This window comes from Macrobrachium rosenbergii, chromosome 19 (assembly GCF_040412425.1).
Source record: "Macrobrachium rosenbergii isolate ZJJX-2024 chromosome 19, ASM4041242v1, whole genome shotgun sequence".
In the NCBI taxonomy this organism is placed as follows: domain Eukaryota; kingdom Metazoa; phylum Arthropoda; class Malacostraca; order Decapoda; family Palaemonidae; genus Macrobrachium; species Macrobrachium rosenbergii.
The window spans coordinates 35154157-35177245 of record NC_089759.1 but is presented as its reverse complement, the minus strand read 5'-3'; the positions used below and the strand labels follow the sequence as shown (position 1 = coordinate 35177245).

The window sequence follows — 23089 nt, the reverse complement described above, 5'->3', positions numbered from 1 at the left end:
TAGCATAAGGGCTGGTATATGACTAGCAGGTCAGGGGATGGTAGATTAGAGACAGGCTGGCGTAAAATGGGACATAAGGAAGACATTAAGCTCGTGACATGAGGGTCGCCCGAAGAATCATGCTAATAGCTCAATTTCTCGGAATGGCTTGGTAAGGCAAAGGTACCGTTTTCCAGCATTCACGCCAATTTTCTTCTCCCCAAATTTCTATTCTGAACGACTCATTTAATTGGCTTTGTCAGATAAATTACCGACTGATGCCCTTCTTGAGCTGAATTCTCCCTAGTTATCCGGGATTGGGACAACCCCTGTGTTGGGCTGGCTTGATCCCACCCCCCCCCCCCCAACACCTCCATCCTGCCCCAGTGGTTAGACTATTTCCAGCATCCCTGTACCTTACGTGTTTTATATAAACATTTTCATCCCGGACAATATCGCACTTTCAGTCGTATATATTTTTTATATTATTGAAACAAATTTTGTTCATGATATGGGATTCAGGTTCGACTCCTAGGCGAGGATGGAGGGGCGCTTGGGATGGCAAGCTCAATCCATTAGAAACCAATTGTATTACCTTTGATCTAATCAGTGGATTTGGTACATGGAAGTTAGGCGGCTGTCGACAGACACCACATGGGGGCCAGCGTCATCATCCCCAAAAGATTTACCGAGAACCGAGGCTATCTTCTCTAATCATTGAAAGGGGAAGACGGTGAATGATGGAAAAACATATAAACATACACACACACGCATACACATACACACACACACATATAAGACGGGATGGTTTAGCTTCAGACTCTTTAAATTTACACAGTACACTTTACCAAGCACTAGCTTCCGAGGACATACAGTCATCTTCATAGGTACCTGATGAAGAAGACTGCATGTCTTCGAAAGATAGTACTTGGTAAAGTGTACTTTGTAAATTAAAGAATCTGGAATCTAAACCATCCCGTCTTGTTGAAGCCTAATACGAATAGTGTGAGTATATATATACAGTGAAGTTGTGTGGCTATTTTGTGAATATATACATATATATATACACATATACATATATGTATGCATGTATGTATATATATATATATATATATATATATATATATATATATATATATATACATATATATATACATATATATTGACAGAGAGAGAGAGAGAGAGAGAGAGAGAGAGAGAGAGAGAGAGAGAGAGAAATTACGTAAACATTATTTTAACGAGCCGAAGCGTGAGGCACAAACAGCCATATGATTTACTCGGGCACCTCAACCTTGCAGATCTCCGGTTTACAAATGCTAACTTTGATGTTGAAGGGGGACTGATTTCCATAATGCATGGTGTCGCGCAAGGCGAGCGACAGCCACGTAAGCGGATCCCTCGATCGCGCGTCAGTGCGTGCGTACGTGAACTTAGCGCTTGCGGTGAAATGTACACGAGAAATGTAAAAGTCGCGTTTCCAGTGCGCGCGTAATCGCCCAATCCGGCTGCAAGGAAGATGGAGTCCGGGTGTCATTTTCCAAGGTCCTCTTCCGCTTCTGCTTCTCCCGCGTCCTTGAAAGGCGTCGGGGAAAAGGTACTTCAAACTCTTTCACGACTGTGTAAAGAGGCATTCTTTATCAATTTTGTTTCGTCAACGCGACTGCCCTTGAAAAATAAACCAAACCTAGCGAAAAGCTAATTCCCCGTCACAATGTTGGCTACGTAAATAACAGAAAAAATATATAAGCCGAAACAGGATCTAAATAAAAGAAAAGAACTATAAAGGTTAAGGTCACGAATCCCCTTGGGAAGGAAGTGTATCAGAATAATAATCCCCTGCGTAAAAATCCTGATTTAAATAGCGTTGCTGATAACAATGGCCTTTCTCCCGGAATATTACGAACCTAAAGAATGAAAAGCCTTGAGAGAAATGAGGCTCTGTTATTTCGCGTTTCCTTCCTAATCAGCCCAGCCATCTTTCGCCCAACTTGGCCCCGTTAGAAGGTTGGTTATGAATAGTAACTCGAGATGCTGAGGGTATTAAACAAACTAAACTCCACCTAAATGTTTTGCAAACGGAAGTATTATTCAGCATCCGAAGTATAAGATGTCAATGATAATGAAATAGTATGAGAACACGGTTATAAGTTATGATAATAAAATGATATAAAGAGAGACGAAAATGGCGACAAACTGTACCTCACGGCGACAGGATGTACGGTCATTATGCAGTATTATAACCCAGTAACTCTAGAAATTGTGACAAATTATGGACAACAGCAACAACAACAACATCAGCTGGGCCAACAACAACAACAAAAAAACGGTGAATTCAGTTGTAAATGATCTCCCGAGGAGGGCATTCTCAACAGGTCGACCTCTACCACCGTCCTTCACCCGCTAGGTAGAGTTGTTTACCTACCAAGGTTGCTGCCTAAATTTATCGTCGCAAGAAACGTGGCCCCCCCGAAGGTGATCCTCAGTCATTTTGGGTTAGAAAATCCTCACGTTCGACAGCGTCTCGTCTCTTGAGGATGCAGGATATCCGGCTATGCCCAGATCAACGATTACTCCTTGGTAAAGTAAATCTGGATGAGGTTTAGGGCATTCGCCATTTCGCAATGCCGTTCTTTCCTCAGGCGAGGGGACGACCCTGCTCATCGTTTTGAGGCTGGTTTGTTCGGGGGAGGCTGCGTGTGTGTGTGTGTGTGTGTGTGTGTGTGAGAGAGAGAGAGAGAGAGAGAGAGAGAGAGAGAGAGAGAGAGACAAGAACTTCATATGGTTCTGAAAATTCTTCATGAACCTAACAAGCCAAATGGTGACAGCAAAATCCGATTGCAGATGCTTTTAGGAACAAATGACGTTGGATTGCTGACTGTCACCTATTAGCGTTAATATGATTGCTAGTAACTTGAGCCTACCGCAACTCTCGCATTCCACCCCACCACTAAATTCTAAGGGGCCTACTGCTATCCGCATATTTTAGTCTGGCTTAGAATACACTGCGTCATGGCATTCTTCTTAAAATGACAACAAATTCCAACCTTTCCCTTTCTAGTATCACTGATTTGTTTACATTCACCGTTTACTGAGCACCATATTATCATAGCAAAACGTGCTTTTTTCTGTTGAATCGTTTTTGTATATATTTAGCATGTCATTCGTTGTTTACAGGCTGGATTTACGGTTATTTTCTACAAATTTTGGAACTGTTTAAATTTCTGAATGTCTACGCTTCACTAAGTTCTGTTTGCTGTTTGGGTCAGGATACTTCTTGGTGATACAAATCAGATTTTTTTGAACCCTTGCGCCAGTACAGAAATCCCTACCTAATGGTCTACTCTAAAATATCGCTTATTTTTCCTTCAAAGAGAATAGACCAACAGTAATGTACAGGCGTTTTCTGTAAGTCATACTCCTTAATGTACACTGATAGTGATTTTCGTATTCCTTTCATTTCTTTTGGCAATGATGTCCGCATGGCGTTCCATATCCCAGATTCAGTAACGTTGAAATGCTTTTAAACGTCATCATTTCTTGTTCCTGCAATTAACAAACACTGTAATAGAGAAGAAGTAATCTTTCATTTTCGTTGTGTTCTTCCATTCACACATTCAAAGGTCAGATCAGCAAAGCTTCCCATCCATTTTCTCATGTTAATCTATACGGTTGTAAAGGGTTGGTATATAATGAAAAATTGTGCTTTAAGGTTCCTTTGTGTTCCCCCCCTTTTTTTTAGCAAGTCACCTTCTGTTGCAAAAGAGAACGACTGTGCTGATATTTTTGCTGTTATCATTCAATTACATGTAAGGTCTCATGAAGTTACTCAACCAAAAACTGGTATTAAGTTTATTGATCAGTTTACCTATTGCAGGACCCACTTAGTGGGTCCTGACTTAACGCTACATATGACGTATTTTGTCAAATACATTAATAACATAGGTCTCTCTCTCTCTCTCTCTCTCTCTCTCTCTCTCTCTCTCTCTCTCTCTCTCTCTCTCTCTGCAGCTTATCAGATCTACTCATTATTATGTGTTTATTTCATATCAGACGACTTCCTAAAGGATGGGTGTAAATTGCACTGGGATTATGTTTGATCCCACTGTTCCAATCAGTGCTAATGTTGCAAGCTGTTTTTACACAGAAACTCAGTAAATGGCATACACGTATCTGAAAATTCAAATGTACCTTGTGAGAATTAATAACTTGAGGGATTGTAATTTATCTATTTTTGAAGCAGACAAATCAAGAGTTTCCTGCATTTCAGTGGAAACATTCCTAACAAAGCTTATTAATAAGATATTCCATATTTTGAGAGATTGCTGTCTATCATTCAAATTCATGTAATTTAAGCATAAGAACTAACAAGGGAATTAAAGGATTTCCTTCATTCTCCAACAGACCTGAACGATCTTTCCTTGATACAGTAGTGACCCCCAAGGGTTTTCGGGGGTCGTTGTCGAGGGCCAATATTTCTTGGTGGTCATAATCCTTATGATAGTTACAGTCTTTTGTTTATGTTTTTACGTTAATCCCCAACGGGCTTTCACTAAACACGCCGCAAAGGTGGATATATACAGGGTTAAAACCCTTAGGGGTCACTACATAGGAAAGATTGGACCTGAAATGTCAAAGCCCAAATTCTAAGCATTTGAAAGCTACTCGGGAGACCGACCTTCTCCGAGGCCGGAAGCCTATTGGTGAAGAACAAAAACCTTGCCTCAAGGGAGAGAAATCATGACACAAACTTGAACATTTCATTACAACTTAAGGACTGTACTTTATGCAACTTAAAATTCCACCGCGAGAATTCGTACCCTCAGAAACAACATTGTTATTGGGAACAACAGCTAAAATGGTTCAGTTCGTTTCGGAGGATTCGCCACGTTCAAAACACGAAGATTTTGTTGTTGGAGACATCGACATTTATACGCAAAATAGGAGCTATCTATTTTGCCACTGATTCTTTACCGGCGAGCTATAAAATTTTGCCTTAGTTTCAGTGAATCTTATAACCTTCTTTCAGTTGAGAGGCAGGGCTGCCGACCCTATCAAGTTAACTGAACGTTTTCTCTTCCTCTTTCGTTTTTGTTCCTTCAGGCATGACAAGTAAGAAGAAGAGTTGCTCAGTGAATATATATATGTATATATATATATATATATATATATATATATATATATATATATATATTTATATATATATATATATATATATATATATATATATATATATATATATATATATATATATGTACAGTATATATAATACATATATATGTGTGTGTGCGTATGTATGTAGTATGTATGTATGCATGTATGTATACATGCACACAGTGTCAAAAGTACTGAAAAGACGCGCGAAAAAGTAAATCCGAGTGTTGGGGGATGTTACGTGATCGCCCGAAGCTCAGACTAAAGCACTTTTAATTCTGCATACTTCTATGGGACTAGTGGTGAGAGAAGCTCAAATGGGCCTAGACGACGGGAAACTTGGACCCCACTTCCCTTAAATTATCGTTACTGGCAAACAGAACAAAGTAAAAAAATTATAACGTATGGGTACACTTAATGCTGAAAATTCGCTCAAGACCATGAGATCGTTTGGATGGTTACGTTACGTAAGAAGGAAGAATTCCCGAGACACTCGAAGTACTCGTGTAACCGAAGGAAGATGAGCTCGCTGCTAGATAATGGTACTACATAATTTCTAAACAAGGAAGGACCACCTCAGACCTTGAGGAATTCTGCCCTGAAGGGATCAACCCAACCAACCTTTCGGTGGAGCTTTGAACTGCGATGCAAAACCGCTGACAAAAAGTGGGTTCGGCGGTTATAGTGGTCCCCCCACCCCAACCCCCATCAGCCGTCCATCGCCTTCCCCCAGCCAGGGAAGTCACTGATCTGAATGCACGCTGTTGCTACGGAGAGCATGTTGACGGTTCGGTTATGTGCTGACTTTCGTCTTTAAATGGATATTTTTTCATGGATGGGGGCTGGTATGCCTGGTCGTGTTCACAGTAGGAATATTCTTTTGTGATAAAGATATAATGCTTTATGGAATATAGGCCTATATATATATATATATATATAATTCCTGATTATTCAGAAATGTTTTGCAAGGTCAGACCCTTTTGTTTTTTACTTGAATAAGCAGTTGGTACCAAGGTAAGGGTGATGAATCTCTCCCATATGGAGGTAAGGACGCGAATATGAGCATACCATAAATCTTGCGTAACGTGAAAACACCAAACTTGAAACTGAAGTACTTACCATTTGGGTGGTGAAGAGGGATGCCATTCTTACAATAGACTCTCTCTCTCTCTCTCTCTCTCTCTCTCTCTCTCTCTCTCTCTCTCGGAAAAAATAATATCAACTGAACTCCATGTTTTCAGCAGTGGAATTCTGCACAAATGGTGGGTATTTTCGAAATGACATCACCTAATCAAATGATCTTTTATTATGTTTAAAGAGTAAGCGAATATCCAAGGTACTTTGGATCTTTGAGATTGTTGTACCTTAAGAAATATGCATCGTCTAAGCATATTTCGTTATACTAGTTTTGATTTTGTTTTGTTTCTCCCACAATTGTCTGTCGTTAAAAAAAAAATAACCTACTAGACCCATTGGCCAGCATGATGTCTTCACTGGATTTTAATAAGATATTCATAGTAAGTAACATGGCTTATTGCCCTGTTGTAAACTTAGCTGAATCGGTACTACTTTGGTTTGTTATCTACGCGTCTCCCACTCCGAGGTGCTAGTACTAAACACCGTATGGTAAATGCACGGTGGTCAATGTAAAATAGACGGCCGCACAAAAATATCGTTTATTAATATAATTTGGAAGATTATGCCGGATGTGAATTATTAACAACACAAAGTTTTATGTCTATCAAAAACATGACTATTTTTCATCTACAGAGTTCCTTCTGCGATGAACATTAAAATGATTCTTTCACCTACAGCCAGATGATTCTCAAATGACCAAAATTACAAAAATCAAATTCTGAATAGCAGATGTGAGGTTTCTAACACTGAATTCCCCATCTAGCTTATTTTCCATCGGTATTAGTATCATTGCCACCATACTCAGCGCTATTAATGTGGAATAAATAATCCCCGGCCATGGCAACTTCAACAACAGGGATCTAACGACTTTATTTCCTGACCAAAAGTGCCTACCTAAAGGTTGGGTAATACATGGTAACTTGGCATGAGAAGAATTTCAATGGAATACGTAAGCTCCTCCACATATGGGATGGAACCAGCCTGAGAAATCGTACCATTGACCATGTGGTTAGGTATTACGGGCTCAAAGTAATTTCAAATACTTCTAAAGGCATTAGTTCCTCTATATTTTCCTTATATATTCTACAGCTTGTGTTTATAAGTCATCCCTCGTTCTTTAACTTTAACTATACTTGGTGCTTTATATCTCCAACGTAGTTCAATTTCGCAAAGCTTTCTCTTTTCACAATTCGATATTTTTGTATACGCATTTGAGGGGGGGTTTGCAGAGGTTGCGCCAGTAGACTTGAGCTTAGAAATTGTATTTTAACTGACTCCAGTTGAGATTTTACTGATGCGCTATCTACCCTCAGTGGGTTATTGCCATCATTATACGTTTCTGTTGTGCTTGGAACATCTTGCATCTTGAAGTTGTTTCACAAATGATATTGTGAAACAACTTCAGAGTGTCTTATCTTTTATCAGTCAGCTCATCAACATCAAGAGCCTTTTTTTAAAATATTATTTAAATTGTATGTATATATATATATATATATATATATATATATATATATATATATATATACACATACATATGTATATGTATGTATGTATGTATGTATGTATGTATGTGTATATATATTTTTTTTTTCAGTACTTTTAAGTATTGTATATAACTACTTAGGCTACCTAATCAATATCACTTACCTTGGGTGAATAGAATTTAATAATAACTTTATAATAACTGCGGACATAGCCAAATATGGCATGTAGACTCAGTGGAGAAGCTTACTTTTATGCCTATATTTTTCGAAAGAAAATGGCTGAGTCTTTATAAAGCGCTCGGCTTGTTTTCTTTTCAAAGATCTACAAAAGGTAAAAAAGAAACAGAACTTAGACAAGAACTGGAAAGCTGGAATCTATCTTGGTTTTAAGGTTTAGGTGATTAAGCATCTTTCTCATTCCCTCGTTTTATTTTTTATTGCTAACCGGTTTCATTTTTTTTGGGGGGGGGGCCAGTAAAAGCTCAATCTTTTTCTCTTGCTTGCTCATGATGATGATGATGATGATGATGATTATCATTATTATTAGAAAATTAATCAACTTTCGTGGAACAAGTCTTAAGGCCATCAACTCGCAAAGCAAACTTCAAAAATCAAACAAGCCAAGTTTTATTTTTAAACCCGATTTTGGAATTGTCTATTGCTTAAAGGCCTTAATTAATGACTCTGAAAAATTTCTGAATGGCTGCAGTTTAAATGAACACACGAATACTTCTCCATATCTATAAACTACGAAAAATTTACGAAATAACCCTCGCTCACTATTATTGTTAATATCTGAACGAAAGTATTAGAAAATGGAATGATCTTCTGTTCGCAAATGGCACATTTTAAAATGCCACTGAGATAAACGAAGTAAGAAAACTGTGTCAAGATTTTTAAGTGCAAGTCACCTTGTTAAGATTATTGCATATAAAGCACAATACTTTTATTATAATTATTATTATTATTATTATTATTATTATTATTATTATTATTATTATTATTATTATTGCCTCTCAGCATGAACATGCGCAAGCTAAAAATGCCATTAAATTTGTCAAGCATATTCCCAAAGTATAAAATATCCATACGTCCAAAATAAAAGAACACAAATAAATTGAACATGAAAATAAAATACGAACAAAGAAGAAAAAAAATCAAAGATAAAACTCTGCATATAGAAACAAGCAGAAGAAAATCACGCACTTGAAGGCAACGATTCCTGGAATTTAAAGCATCATCAGCGTAAAAAAAATATGAAATATTCAACAGTCCGCGTCTCTCTCGGGTCGGGCAACTTTCTGCCGCTGATTCTGTCATTTAATTTTACTCTTTTTTAGTTTTCTGTAAAAGAAAACTGTTGAGATGGCTATTTGTCCGTCCGTCCGCACTTTTTCTGGCCACCCTCAGATCTTCAAAACTACCGAGGCTAGAGGGCTGAAAATTGGTATGTAAGTCATCCACCCTCCAATCATCAAACATATCAAATTTCAGCCTTCTAGTCTCAGTAGTTTTTCTTTTATTTAATGTTAAAGTTAGCCATGATCGTGCGTCTGGCACCACTATAGGTGCCAACAACACAAACCCCCACCGAACTGTGGCTGAAATTTTCATGGACAGCGGCTGAGAGTTTCATGGGCTGCGGCTAAGAGTTTCATACAGCATCATACGCCGTACAGAAAACTCGCTCGCGCCGAAGAAACTTCGCATTTTTAACTTTTTTCTTTTTTTTGCGTTCGATGACGATCCACTCTTTCTCTTTCGGAGATTTTCCTCCTTTTTTTCTTGTCGATGATTTTTTTCCCCCTTCCAAGAACTTGTATCATGACATCACGAGACGATGTTGAGAAACCCGTTACTTTCGCTTCCGCAAGAAGAGAGAGAGAGAGATAGAGAGAAAAAAGAGAATGATTAAATCGTAGTGTGACAAGTGTGTGTGTATGTGTGTGTGTTTGAGAGACAGAAAGAGAGAGTAGTGTGACGCGTACTGTGACGCGTGTCGTGAATGTGTGTTTGAGACGGAAATGATTCATTTGTAGTGTGACATGTCGCATGCACGCGCCCGCGCGCGTGTATGTGTGTTTGTGTGTATGTGTGTGTGTATGAGGGAAAGAATGATTAGATCACAGTGGGGCATGACTGTGTATGTGACAGAGAGAGAGAGAGAGAGAGAGAGAGAGAGAGAGAGAGAGAGAGAGAGAGAGAGAGAGAGAAGGATTAAATCTTGATTCGATGTAAGGGAGAAAGAGGTTGGAGCAGCCTTTTATCTAATAAATAACAATTAAGTAAGATTATCAACAACGTTTACTATGTCTACGACATAATAAAGTTTCAGCTTTAGCCTGTCAGGGGCCAAAGTAAACCCGAACCTTTCAATGAGGAAAAAACCATTTCCGGATTAAACTGGAACTGTTTAAAGAAGAAAAACACCCAAAAACGAAATGCAGTTTTTAGAAGGCAATTCGTTTCTTTAAAAGGCTGCTGTTTTATCATTTACCCATTTCACTTATGGTGTAGATGTGAGATTATCAGTAAGTTTTCTTAAAAATTTCTTCAGAAAGTTTGTACGAACACTGAAATAGAAGGTGAAGGAGTTAAGACGTGCCCCATTAGATACTGTCATAATTGGAAACTGGAAAGTAAACCTTTATTGTGCTTCCAAGGAAAACTCGTTAAAATAGGAAGGGAATGTCATTTCATAAATCTTTGAAGTAGAAGTAAAAATTAATTTAAAGAAAACTCGGACCATAAATGAGAAAGTACGAACCATCTGCTCAAAACCATTTGGGATAAAATGACAGGGGTTTGGCATTAAATTATGGATAAGAGAAATTATTATCGTGAAATTAAAGAGGAATTAAAATTCTTGCTTCATTGAAGCTTCTGGTTTCATGACCAGTGAATAGCAGTCGCAGGTGAATATGGTCAGTATTTGGATGGGTGACCACCAGCGAATGCCCCACACCTTTGGCACATAAATTCTCGTGAATATCTTGAGGTATTTCAGGGAGTTCATGGCAGCGAAACTAGCAAGCTCTTCCCAAAAAGCAATTTTTAAAAAATTTGGAACAGACTTTTTTTGGGGGACAGCAATATGTCGCATCGGGATCTGAGAAGCCGAGAGATTAAGTGGGAAAATGAATAAGGTGTTGAAATAGTAAGAAGCAATAATATAATCCTGAAGTGATCTCGAAGGCGGAAGAAAGAGCTTTAAGATATAAAAAATTTCCCATTATGAAAACATCAGATCTTCACTGTTTCATATAGTTTATCAGAAAGATGACTTTGGTAATTTGCCAGTCATCGGGAAGGCTGAAACTGAGTACGGAAATGAATACCGAAGCCATAACACGGCCAAATCAAATGTTGAAACGTGCTGTTCCGATTACTTCCTTAACAGGTAAACGATGGAAAACCACGTAAAAGAGAATTAGTGACAAAGAATAAGTGAAAACTCATCAGTGAGCTTTTGGTATAAAAAAGTTTGTGATGTATATAGTTCACAGGTCCTGGTTTGTTCGAAGTTACTAATCTTGCAGACTTGGTAAAATTGTATTATCACGAAAAGGGAAGGCAAAGAGAGGTGTAGGTAACTTGTGTCCAGAAAAATAATAATCATCTCAAAAGAAACTCATTGAGAAAATTGGACAAGCGAATGCTTTATTTAAATGCTAGTTGCAGTGCTAATCATCCGCAAGAAAAGAGTAGGAATGTTCAGATGCAGAAGTGTTGCTAGCCATAAAGGTCTCCTTGAGGGAGGTGGATTCGGTGCATTGCCGTCTATTTTTACATGCTTTTCTTTAACTTGATTTCTGCGTCTGTCTGTCGTTTGGGTCAAATCTTGTAACTCAATTTTCGACTTGTTCCCTTCGTCCGATGACCTTGAAATTTTGCATGGTTGCTCAGTCCCGGTGACAATACAACCTTACAGGATCAGTGGTTCAGCAGTGACCTCTAGTGACCCTGCAGTGACCTCTCCCGGTATCTCAGGATTTGTATGAAATTCTCTGGATCTTTCACAACTTCTTTGACTCGGTAGAATCTATCTTCTATATAACCCCTCCCCCTTTCCTCCTCCATCCCCCTACCCCCTTCCCCCTCCTTCTTCCCCTTCCTCTTCCGGAACGCACATCAAGTGTTAAGCTGTGTCCTCACCTCCCCTTCCTTCTTCCCTCCCCCTCCCCTTCCCTCTTCCATCCCCTTCCCCACCCATCCCCTCTCCCTTCCCCCTCCTCCTCCCCCTTTCCCTCTCCTTTCCCTTTCCAATGCACAATGCACACATCAAGTGTTAATTTAGCTGTGTCCTCCCCTTCCCTCTCCCACCCCCTCCCCCTTCCCTCTTCCATCCCCCTCCCCCTTCCCTCTTCCCTCCCCTTCCCTCTTCTATGTATATACATGTATGTGTATATATCTATCTATAGTATATATATGCATGTTCTCCCCTCCCCTTCCCTCTTCCCTCCCCTTCCCTCTTCTATGTATATACATGTACGTATGTATATACATGTATGTATATATATATATATATATATATATATATATAGTATATATATGCATGTATACTATATATGTGCATACATATATGTGTATATACACACACATATATGTATGTGTGTGTGTGTATGACTTCATTAACGAGCTTTAAGAGAAGGAAGAAAAATACATGGAATATTTTAGTGCTTGCTAACTTGGTTTAGCATTAAAGCTTCTTGTTTGCAATACGCTAGCAACCCTTCATATCGTTTAGAGAGAATAACGTGATTCCTCCAGCATTAAACTCGGATGAATGGGCTCAGTGTGATATATAAGGAAATGGCAAATTGCGGATAACTGTCTTTCAATTACTGCGTCAAGACCGTGAAACCATATGTTAATATTAATAACTGATCGCCAAAGAGGACATAAGGATATTGTATGGCAAATGTAGGAAAAGACTGATGAAAAATTTAGTATTCTTAGTCTTACAGATAATGACGATAAGACGAGAACTGATATTCAAGAACAGCAGGAGGAGGTAAGGAATACAAAATATATTCATCACCACGACCGGTTAAATCTAATAAAAAGCAGAAGGAAGAATAGAACACTGATTGAAATATGGAGATGAGCAGCCCCGACCCCCCAAAAAAACGAGGGTATTCGAAAACCCATCCCAAAGTAAAATTGAAATGTCTTCTAGATAGCTACAACCTGAAGTGTTAGTTCGAACATGCTCTTTGAAATATCAGTTGAAATCACTTAACAAGAAACTCGCGTATGGAAAAGAATTTTGATTCAGTCTTGAACCAAAATCCTGAGGGAGTTTCACCACAAGTGAAGCTCTCGTAGAATATAAGTCACACCCTCATAATGATATTCTTAAGGTAAGGGAACAGAAGAGCCAAAGATAGAAATTAAAAACGAATGCGTTTCAATCTAGGGCGACCGTGTGAAACAGTGGTCTCCCGGTGTATCAGCAGAGGTGATAGAGAAGCCAGGGTTTGTAAAAACTAGATCTCCGCGTCGATATAAAAAAAGAAAAGATCCCTACCTACCATAAGCCATAGCCTATATGGAAGGTTATGGGACACACGGGTTCTCTCCCTAATTATACCACCAGGGGAAATGAAGATGGCGCACTCCCGAGGCCTTGGCAGAAAATTGTTTTAGCTGGGAAATGGTGGGTATTTCCGCATGAAAAATTCTCGGTACTGTGATTTTTAAAAATTTATTGGCCACTCGTATTTTTCGTATTCCCTACTCGAGAAAGGATACTGTATTATTATTATTATTATTATTATTATTATTATTATTATTATTATTATTATTATTATTATTATTATTATTATTATTATTAGTAGTAGTAGTAGTAGTAGTAGTAGTAGTAGTAGTAGCTTGAGAGCAGTCTTTGAGAAAAATCAGTTGATTTTCTAAGTAAAACTTACATCCATCACTGTGTGTATGCGGCTGTCTTACACACACACACACGCACACACACACACACAGACACGCACCTGCGGACGCAGACACACAAAAGCACGCAAACACGAGAGAGAGAGAGAGAGAGAGAGAGAGAGAGAGAGAGAGAGAGAGAGAGAGAGAGAGAGAGAGAGAGAATTCCTTATTCCGAGTACAAAAACACTCTTTCCCCGTATATGAAATCAACAGACCGAATCACAGACGTCCGGAACAAACAACGCTCCATAGATAGTGAGCTTTTCTTAGAGTGTTATCTGTTTAATGTACTGGCCTTGAGAAATAAAGAGATATTACTTTCATTCTGCTTCAAAGTTGTTCTTTAATTTCCTAGATTACTGACAAATCTGGACACAGATAGGATATTATGAAATTGCACAGAGAGAGAGAGAGAGAGAGAGAGAGAGAGAGAGAGAGAGAGAGAGATGCTGAGCCTCTTCTATTTTAAAACATACCTTTTAACTTGACGATTAGTGAATTCATAAGAACCACCCCTTTATACATCAATCATTCGTATATATTTTCGTTGTGATTCTATTTTGTTTTAATTTTTTCGAAATCGTTATTTGGTCATCTATCACAGGACCGGGTGAAGACTGTCCTAGGGACAAGTCCTAGATCTTCCGCGTACATATCGTACGGTTTCCCCGAATGCATTGCGGAAGCCCGTTCCCTGGGCAGAGAGCCCGTGTCCTTTCACAGACAACATTAGGAGGTAGCAACCGCCATTCACCTTTCTTAAAGGTTATCTTAGAGAGAGAGGGAGAGAAAGAGAGAGAGGGAGAGAGCGAGAAGGACAGATGGAAAGAGGGAGAGAGAATTCCCTACTGTCAATCATCATAATTTGGACTTTATTCAACTTATTCAAATCGTCTTTGGCATTTGCATCCACACCATCGTTCATTAAATAACAATGGATTCATACGACCTTCACCGCAGTTCCCAGCTATCACAAGACGTTTAAATTAAGATCGCTTAATAAAATAGAGCGAGGGAAAGCTGGCTTCCTGTTGTATGATGGATAAAGTTGACCATACAAACCTATGAAATGTGGGAAATGCGGGACAAAAACAAAAAGAAAAATAAAAGAACAACAGCACTCGGAAAGTAGCCGTTCCAGGGTTAGCTCACCTCTCAGGAAACGTATCCAGAGCGAGAGGAATTTGCCGATGACGTCACCAAGGGCTGAGGCGACGGAGCCACTCTAGACTGAAGGGAGCGTTCAGTTGAACGTTGTTATTGGTGTTGAAGTCATCGGCCATAGGCGCTTTTTAAAAGCTCTCTGGTGAGACCGAAGCCAGGTTTTACTTTGTAATTTTTCTGTGACAGTGAAGTGCTTCTTTCAACTTTTTCTTCTGGTCGTATATTATTTACGTAAGTGCACTTTCTGTTAACGGACGACTGTAAGGTCTTTGTTATTTGTTCAAAATGTAAGAGCGTAACTTTGCTTCATTTTGCAAGCGTAACTAATGGCGCGTATGATTGCATGTCCATTACAATGACCAAACAGCAAGTATTGTTTTGAGATTTATAACTGCATTTATGTGATCTCTTTGTACTTAACATTCCTTCGGGTTTTGTTTAATTTCGATAAAATAGCGAAAACTTTGGGATGCGAGCATATCTGTATCCAAGCAATTCAAGTGTGCCTCTTGATATCGTCTCTGATAGATTTATCCCGAATGATGTGATTACTGTTGGCGTAACTGTAAACACGTCGAAAAATTCTCTCAGATCTTGATATTTGCCAAGTGAACGGGTGTAACCAGGTCTCACTGCAACGTTTTAGATCTTTTATATGCGTATGATATAACCATGTCATATAAATTTTATATTTGTTGTATATATTTATGTATGTACAGTACTGTATATATATATGTGTGTGTATACAGACTTACATACATACATATGTATATGTATATATATTTACATATATATATATATATGTGTGTATATATATATATATATATATATATATATATATATATATATTTTTATATATATAGGGTATGTGTGTGTGTTTGTGTTTTGTGGTTTTATTGAATATTTCACTCACATTCAAATTAATTCTACACCACTGCAAGTTTCTCAGACATTGCAGTCTGCTTTCAAACTAACTTCTTACTTGTATCAGTATTAAGTACATTTCAGCACTAACACGCACACACACACACACATACACGCACACACACACGCAAACACACAAACACACAAAAACACTCACACACACACACACGTGGTAGGCTTTTCATTAAATTTACAGATTTAACTGTATTCGTCTTCGAAATTTTGACATGTCTGCTCTTGACACTTCGCTTACTCGAATTTATTAGTCGCTTTGCAATGTATTTCCATGAATATGTGTACGACTGTCACTGAACGCGCTCACCCATTCATGAACACGCCTCTCAGTCCTGCCATTCGAACTTTGTGTTCGATTCCTTCGTGTGATTTCATGCAGTTTCGCCTCGATTGCAAGCATCAAGCAGTTTCGTAATATTCTAGGTGCGTTTTCAGTTTCCTGCGAAAGAAAACTATTGTGACGGCTTTGTCTGTCCGTCCGCACTTTTTCTGTCCGCCCTCAGATCTTAAAAAGTACTGAGGCTAGAGGGCTGCAAATTGGTATGTTGATCATCCACCCTCCAATCATCAAACATACCAAACTGTATCTCTCTAGCCTCATAAGTTTTTATTTTATTTAAGGTTAAATTTAGACATAATCGTAATTCTGGCACCGATATAGGTCCCAACAACACAGGCCACCACCGGACCATGGCTGAGTTTCATGGGCCGTGGCTGAGGCCGCCATCGGACCGTGGCTGAGTTTCATGTTTCATGAGCCGCGGCTGAAAGTTTCATACAGCATTATATACAGTACAGAAAACTCGATCGCACCGAAGAAACTTCGGCGCATTTTTTACTTGATTTTATTTTTATCATTCAGTCAAGCACAACTTACACGAGGGTAAGACGGGCCTAACCCATCGTAGTGTGTTTCCCTGTCTGCTTTTTTTTTTTCAGTCTTTCTTTGGTAATTGAAGGCTGATAAATCCTTTGATGTATAATTCAAGCTTGGTAAATTATAGGGATGTGACGAGGCTCTAAATGTTCTTGTAACCCCACCCCTTCCACTCTCTCTCTCTCCCTCTCTTTCTCTGTCTGTCTGTCTGTCTGTCTGTCTGTCTCTCTCTCTCTCTCTCTCTCTCTCTCTCTCTCTCTCTCTCGCTGATCAGCGGGATGCTGGGAAGGACTCTTATAGTTTTTATTTATTTTAAGCACCGTCTTTCTTGTGATGAATATTCTCATGGCTTACGAAAATTGATATAATTATGTAACCACTTATTTTCCTCTATTTATCGTTTTTTCTTTATTGTGTATACGTTTATAAAAAAAACAGTGTTACTAAGGATGAAAGCGCTGCCAATTCTGAAGGTGTTACGTAACACTTGGAACTTCAGTAACGATTAGCACTCAGGTACGTCCCGGAGACTTTTATTTCCTCCTTTGCCTTTCATTTGGCTATGTGGTATTTCCTCCCATTAGTGATTTTTGTTTCATATATATATATATATATATATATATATATATATATATATATATATATATATATATATATATATATATATATACGAGCAGGTGAGTGTGAGTGTGTAAATTATTTTGTCCCTAAATGGCATTCGCTATTTTAGGCTTCCAAATTACCGAATTCACTGTCCCTGACGGGATTTGACTCTAAGGATACAGACTCGAATCCTTGTCGGGGTGGGTGCACGTGCTTCATAAATTTCCTTTTGCGTAATCCATGGTAAATTGTGTGAATGAGTTATTTGTGGCCTAATCTTGTGGACTTTTTGCACAGGATTCAACCACGATTCGTAACGGTTCAGCGACCACTGTCTAGTTTATACCAGAGCCAGCTTCTTATTAGGTGTCAAGTCATATATATATATATATATATATATATATATATATATATATATATATATATATATATATATATATATATATGTAAACTATACCTTTGTGTGTGTTTTGTGAGCGCATGTTGACACAGATATAAAACGTTAGTTATGGTTTTGTTCCTACTTCATGCACTCAATAATTTCTAAGTATTCCTAACCGGTTATCTAACCTTTCAGTAAAAACACATAGTCATTCCATCTTCTACCGCACTATATCATACGACACCAAACAGTATGCGAACGAACAAAAGACCCATCGTAGTTTTCCTATAACCTAACACCTTAGGTTGGCAGTCCTGGTGAAGCCACGCCCACTCAGGCATAGAAACCTTCCCTTTCGTTTACTCGCACATTTGCTTTCAACAGTTGCTTTCGACTGAAAAAGAGTAAAAGGAAAAGAAAACGTGGTGCAAGTTTAGACCGCGGCAGTTAGTGGAATTCCTCACTTTCGCTCGGAGTTTAACCAGTAAATGTTTTTCGTACTCGAATCTTATATATTTGTGTCGTGAGTTCCACTGTTGACTCGCGTCATTCGTATGTTTTTACTTAATGCGATAATATTTAATCATATATTACTTGCTGTGTGTAGTTCTGTGGTAACATCGAAGAGATCACTGCCGCCGCGCGTGAAGAGTAAAAGGCACCTTGGTTTTGGGGCCCACTTGGTGGGTTCTGCTTGGTTCGAACTTTGGGACGGTATGAACCGTACCTAGCGTTAGGATTCTCAGCCTACCATCTCTTTGTACTACGTCGCTATTTGACGATAAAGGCTCACGACTATAATAATATGAATAATTATGGTTAATAAATAGAGGACATTCAAGCCAACGCATCTATATTCAGGAATGAAAAAGAGTTGCTTTAACACAACGATTATGCTGTTAGTTATGCCGTGTATATCATCCAAATGGCGTTTCAGCGGTCAAGGTTTTTTTTTTCTCAACGTTTATCCTACCAAGCTGGAAAAACATTTCGCTGTTAAAAACCTTGACTTTTTGTTTATTTGATACCCATTTTCTTGTAAGGAAGGTTTCGATTAGCATTACAATTTTTTCATCCTTAAAATCCAGTCCACTGACTAATTTCACGTGAGTGATGTAGCAGATGGCTCCTTGCACATGTGCTTCCTCATAACCATTCTCTCTCTCTCTCTCTCTCTCTCTCTCTCTCTCTCTCTCTCATCAGATTTAAGGCCCCCTTTCCTGGAAACCCTCCTCTCAACCCCAGGTTGAGAAGACCCAGATTCAGCCAAAATGGCAAGATTTGTATTCCCACAGCCATTTGAAACAGACGAAAGAGGAAATGCACTCAAGAGGGATAAGTTGGAGAGGCAATTGTATCGAGGAAAGACATGCAGGGCTTATTTGCTAATAGTAACTGCCTCTATGATATCGAAAGTCTATTTGACTACTATTTATCTATCCGCCTGTTTCCTGTGTGCATGGACACCAAAAGTAAAGTTTGGCGATTGATAGGAAACAGGATTATGCAATAAAAAATGATGACTTGTATCAAGTTCCCCTTTATTCGCCACGTTAATTAGTTTCTGTTTCGATAATGCCTGCAATTTTTTTTCATCAAAATTATCACAAGGAAAAGGAGAAAGTGAGCTTTTAATATTGGAAAAAGGAACCAGAAAAGATGAGAAACGTGACTGTAGCACCCATTATTCCTCTCTGCCAACGGAGCCGAGTCAGGTTAACAACGGAGCTACATTTAACTCGACCCTAGAGAAGAAGAAGTCACAGCAATTGCGTTCTGATGTAATAACAAAAATCTCTTCATGGTGAAGTAACTTTCCAAAAAAAAAAAAAAAAGGTGACGCGGAAGACAAACACTTCAATTTACTTGGCCGTACGTCATTGTTTAGTGACTCATATTAATGTACATTGCTATTTCCGGTCACAGGGCAGCCTTTGTTGTAACGTTCTTCGCGTCGGATAGAATGAAAGGAACTCCAGAAATGTGTACGCGTGAATGGACGATGACTTTGCTCCGATTTTTCTAAGAAAGACGTACTGATTTTGTAATCTCTCTGCAATTATGTACACACTCGGATCAGCGTATTTAAAAGAATGTTATTTTGAAGACCACGAACTCAGATAATACAGTCATAAATTCTTTCACTGGAGTAGCCCCAGGGTGGACTTTTGCGTGAGCTTCACTTTCTTTTTTTTTTTTTTTTTTTTGCTTCCTGTTGCTTCATCCTCTAAAGTCTGTATTTTTTTTTTTTTTCTCAGCTTTCCTGCATTTAATGTAAGTTTCATGGCTGCTACGTCTGCTGGAAAATTTTCCTCAATTTTCAGAAACCGGTTTCTGTCATTAATGCGTACTTCTGTGTAACAGGCAGTTGACCACTGCCAAGCTTATCATGGAGCAACTTCTTCGGAATTTCTCTTTCATCGATTAATTTCAAAATATGAAAATCGGCGCATTCCACTTGTTTTTTTTTTTCTCTAGCAAGCACAAGACGCCACCCCCAAAGAACAACGTGCTTGCCAGAAGGATCTTTCTTTCAGTCTGCTGACGAGCCTGAAATTCCATTTTTAATTCTGTTTTTAAGAGATTGGTCTCTGGCCTCTTTTGAGGTGAAGGCCCATCTTGACCCTCAACAACAACACGCGCGCACGCACACATACCCACGACCTTTCCTTGCGCTCTTGGGTCCTTGATTTAAGGTATAGGTTTGCCTGCCCTACAAAACTCAGTAAACTACTTAAAGAACGACAAGAAAAAAAGATAAAATTGTCAGGTATCCCGAAACTTCTTATCAACTAACTTATGTTACTCTGTGTATAAAGGGAATTACCACTGTCCTTGTTTAAAGTGATAACATTTATTACCTTCTTGTTTTCTTCAATGCCAGGCATATGCATTTTTTTCTTCTTTTTTATTTTTGGTGGGGGTGCTTCTTCGACCCGTAATTACGTTTTTTTTTTTTTTATCTAACCTAAAATCCTGTGGTTGCCAGCTGATATTTTTTCAAAATCTATGACGAGATTTTTATGTTCAGGAAATTCCGCATGTTGCAACACTGTCAGTAATGAGAAGTTATGCATATTGAGAAAAAATGTGGACGAAAAAAATGTAGTACAGCCACCCCACCCCCAATCCACCCTCAAACCCCCCCCCCCAACCGCATAAATAGATAGAAGGTACGACGGAAGATAAGTTGGTTATGAACAATAGCTTACGGATGAAGAAAAAAAGCGATGATTCGTATAGACTTATATTTCAAGAGGCGGATCTTCTTCCTCTTCCTAGACTCATGGTACCAAGAGTTTTGCTTTCCTGATAGGATGAGTAACGAAACTTGAAGTCTCTTTCTTTAATTAACGAGAATAAGTTTCAAGGTCAACTTGTAAGTACCAGCTGAACAAGCAAGTCCTTCCTAGATGCCATATTAGTTCCTCATTGGCTGGGTCGATATCGTACTCGGCTAGCACTCTCCTAGGCCCGCGTTCGATTCACCAGCCGGCCAATGAAGAATTAGAGGAATTTATTTCTGGTGATAGAAATTCATTTCTCGCTATAATGTTGTTCGGATTCCACAATAAGCTGTAGGTCCCGTTGCTAGGTAACCAATTGGTTCTTCTCCACGTAAAATAAGACTAATCCTTCGGGCCAGCCCTAGGAGAGCTGTTAATCAGCTCAGTGGCCTAGTTAAACTAAGGTATACCTAATTTAGGAAGCAGATCCTAGACTCATGGTACCAAGAGTTTTGTTTTCGTGATAGGATGAGTAACGAAACTTGAAGTCTCTTTCTTTAATTAACGAGAATAAGTTTCAAGGTCAAGTTCGGGCCAGCCCAAGGAGAGCTGTTAATCAGCTCAGTGGTCCGGTTAAACTAAGGTATACTTAACTTTTAGATGCCATATTGAGAACAGGATTTTATGCTGAGCAAATAATCAGCTCCATATAAGTAGGAAACTTCCAGTCGCTCCTTTGACGCCAGAGCCCTAAAATCAAGGGTATGATGCTTGTCCTTGCAAATCACAGGAAATCACAGATACAATATTATGTTTTGATATTACTTAAAAATAAACCTGTTTCTATTTTCACTTATTCTAGTGTATTTGCTTCATATAAATGAATTAGTTATATGTCTACTTTGCACAGTTATATTACGAAATAGTCTGTTCATATTCAACCTGCTACATCAGTACATTAAAATTATCTGACGGCTATAGGCCTAGTGGTAAACCATTTGATTTCTTAGGAGTGGTAGCAGACCTTAACTAATTAACCTGACGAGGAGTTACGGTTACTTTGACCACAAATTAATATGGAGACAAGAACCGTACATTGTCAAAAATAACTGTTTTTACCTTAAAGTCACCAACTACGTATTCTTCCGATGGCCTTGAAACAGCAGGAAGTTACTGTTGTAAAGTTTACCCCCGGTACTACTTATATGAGCCTGAGATTTTATATCACGCGTGTATACTCTTCCCACGAGCAAAGGTCAGGACAATCATTCTGCCTTCTCGTTTTTCTTCGACGGAAGCTCTGTAACTTTAACATGCAACTAATATCGGGCCTTCTCTCCCTCTCTGAAGCACGTTATCATCACGATACGTTGCAAACAGGTTGTAAGGGAACATCCTTCGTAGTGGTAACTTCAGTAAGGGAGTTGTGGCTAGTTAGCATACCTTTTCAGTCTTCTCGTATAAGTGGGATGGTGATACAATGGAAATACACCATTAAAAAACTAAGATGGTGATTTCAGGGTTGGTGCTGGACTTGAGACCTTTGCCCTGACAGGGACGTTTATGTCCTCTGGAAAGATGATTCTATGAATACCTTGCCTTCACTCTGGTTCTGGACAACCTGGTCTTTGAGTCCTTGGCCTTGATTGGTAGGACCAAGCCACTGGGATGTGACTGCTTGCTTCTTGCTTCCTTAACAACAAGATGGCAGAGGGTACTTGCCCTTGTAGCAACCAAAATTCAGTTGCATTCTTCACCTTCCAGGCCCCTGGAGCAGAAGTAGGGACTTCGTTAATTACTTTTCACGTGGACCCACTAGCATTCTACGTGCACTATCATGAAGACAAGAGAACGTGGCTTCTTAGCCACCTCTGAGACCAGGTGCCAGTCCTGTAGGATACAATGCTGGAGACAGGATAAGAAGTGCTCCACAGTTAATATCTGATGAAGGCAAAACTAATCACCCATTATCTCTGAATGATCATTGTTCCACAGAGTCGATATTTTAGGAGAAATTTTACCGTGTATCTTTGTGCAAAAAAGTATAGCTTAGTTTAACCAGACCACTGAGCTGATTAACAGCTCTCCTATGGCTGGCCCGAAGGATTAGACTTATTTTACGTGGCTAAGAACCAACTGGTTACCTAGCAACGGGACCTACAGCTTATTGTGGAATCCGAACCACATTATAGCGAGAAATGAATTTCTATCA

The 23089-nt window shown here is 38.9% G+C and overlaps 1 protein-coding gene across 1 annotated transcript in view; it reads left to right on the top strand.

Moving 5' to 3' along the window:
• The first annotated feature begins 14920 nt into the window (after positions 1–14920).
• Positions 14921–23089, top strand: part of LOC136848821 (uncharacterized) — a 40275-nt gene continuing 32106 nt past the window's right edge. Inside the window, exon 1 of the mRNA XM_067121504.1 lies at positions 14921–15080. The gene's annotated coding sequence lies outside the window, so the exon portion shown is untranslated. The remainder of the gene's footprint in view (positions 15081–23089) is intronic.